The 2,185-nt window shown below is 34.1% G+C and overlaps 2 pseudogenes; both read right to left on the reverse strand.

Annotated features, from left to right (window-relative positions):
* LOC148199217 (uncharacterized) lies at positions 1–644 on the reverse strand (annotated as a pseudogene).
* Positions 645–1,728: 1,084 nt separating this feature from the next.
* LOC124820836 (uncharacterized protein At3g17950 pseudogene) lies at positions 1,729–2,185 on the reverse strand (annotated as a pseudogene).

Raw genomic sequence — 2,185 nt, forward strand, 5'->3', positions numbered from 1 at the left:
TTATTGAGGGGTAACATGTTTCCGAAGTAGTTGAAAGAACCATATCAATGTCTCCTTTGTGTCACCTTGTACAATGGAAAATGCAATGAAAAAAGATTTCTGTTGCCATCTTGAGCGATCGTAGTGAGCAAAGTTTTATAATATTTGCCCGTTAGAAATGTTCCATCTACTTGGAAATGGGTTTACAATATTTGAATCCTTCTATGCAAGGATCGAAAGACCAGAAAACTCTTTCAGTAACATAGCAATCACTGTCAGGTTCTCCATCAATCTCCACTGGAGAACCAGTGCATTGAAAAATTGTACCAGGATTTGCATCTTTGACGACATGTAACCATATGGAGAGATGGTTATAAGAATATTCCCAGTCACCAAACTCCATAACAAGAGCCTTTTGTTTGGCCATCCAAGCTTTTCTGTATGACATAGAATATCCAAACCGATTTTTAATGTCTAGAATCAAACTCTTGATAGGAATGGAAGAGTTTGTCCTCACAAAATTTGATACAATGCCGACAATGTGATTACTATCAAGATTTGTATCATCTTGAGAGAGTATGATTGAGAAACACGTATGTGGTCTGTCAATCTTCTTGATTTTCTAATGTTGACAGATTTTACTATAGCCTACTCGCAAACGCCATTGGCAACCATTATGATATTCGAGACAACGTACAACGTATATTTTAGGCTTTGATTTAACAACGCTAAATTTATATCCGTTGTTGATGTGATATTGTTTAATTGTAAAAATTGTCTCCTCATTGGATTAGAATTGTACACACTCCTACAGCTCTGCAATGACATGTTGAGATGACTGTGTGATGTGTTGGTCATCATTGTGTTCATCGTGAAAGTTATCCAACTCATCATCTGAACTACATTCATCAACATTATCTAATATCAAACCCAAATTCCTAATCACATCCTAGAAATTCAGCTTATCTGATGATGACGATGCTTCTAAGTTCTAGGATGTCATTATGAATTTGTGTTTGAGAGAGGAAGTTGACGAGAGTTTGTGAAAGATACTTACAATTGCAACGAGAAGTTGTAAAGAAGTATGAAATTTTTGGTGTTGCAATTTGAAGACAACACAAAGACTTCCTATATATATATATGTGTGTCATTCTAGTTAGGAATCTCAATCTGCACATGTAATTCTTGATTAGAGGACCATGCATTTCCATCAAGATATTGGAGCATGCAATTAAATGACACTATAGCCTGGACAAATTTCAGCAATGAAAAGACCATGCATAGACATTTGCACCTTTATAGTAAATGTAATAACTATTATTTAAAATTTTGTTGTTATGTAATAACTATTATATAAAATTTTGTTGTTTTCAAATTAAGTTTAATATCCGAAATGAAATAAAACAATTAGAATTAATCAAATCAATTACGTATAATTCACATTCTTTTAAATACATTTAAAAATATTAATAATTATAAATGATTTTAATTAATAAAAAAATCGTAGTTGTTATTTTTGTTGGATTTTCTCAAATAAATTTATTTCTTATTTTTTATCGAAGTCTTTAAAAGTTATAAATTAAAGCAATTGACTCAAATTGGATTAACGAACTAACTTTCAATTGACTTGTGGGCGTGTGCTGCAATCATTTATAGACATGATATTTGCATATTAAATGAAAAATGTTTGATTAAAACATTAAAAAAATTCTCAAATCTAAAATCAAAACGTGACAAAATTAGGATTAATGAAATCCAAATTGGGAAAAACAGTGTTCGTGTTGGAGTTTGAGACACCATCCCTGCACAGGCACCACCACTTTCGCCGGCGCTCCGCAGCCACGATGACCTTCTTCTTCTTAGACTCTACAGTCGTCTGAGGCCACCCACGACAGTGGTACGAAGATGGTTGAATGTGGATGGCTGTCAGAGGCTCTGAAGGTAATAACCGGGAAGCTGATACCCATAAAAGTGCCCAGTGTGTGCTCCTGTCATGGAAGCAGGATCCCGTAGACTATGAAAATGGAAAACCCAGAAATAAAATGAAATCAATAGGTGGAAATAACGAAACTTTAGAAATTATGAGAGTTGAGTTTGATTTTGTTGAGGGTAAAATTATTACCTCGGTGTCAAGATCAGAGGAGGAAATGGATGAATTGGTGGGTGAAAATGGTGGTGGTAGTAGTTTAGTGGCTAGATCTAACAT

Source organism: Vigna umbellata, chromosome 4 (genome assembly GCF_029865625.1).
Source record: "Vigna umbellata cultivar VRB3 chromosome 4, Vumbellata_1.0, whole genome shotgun sequence".
NCBI classification, from domain to species: domain Eukaryota; kingdom Viridiplantae; phylum Streptophyta; class Magnoliopsida; order Fabales; family Fabaceae; genus Vigna; species Vigna umbellata.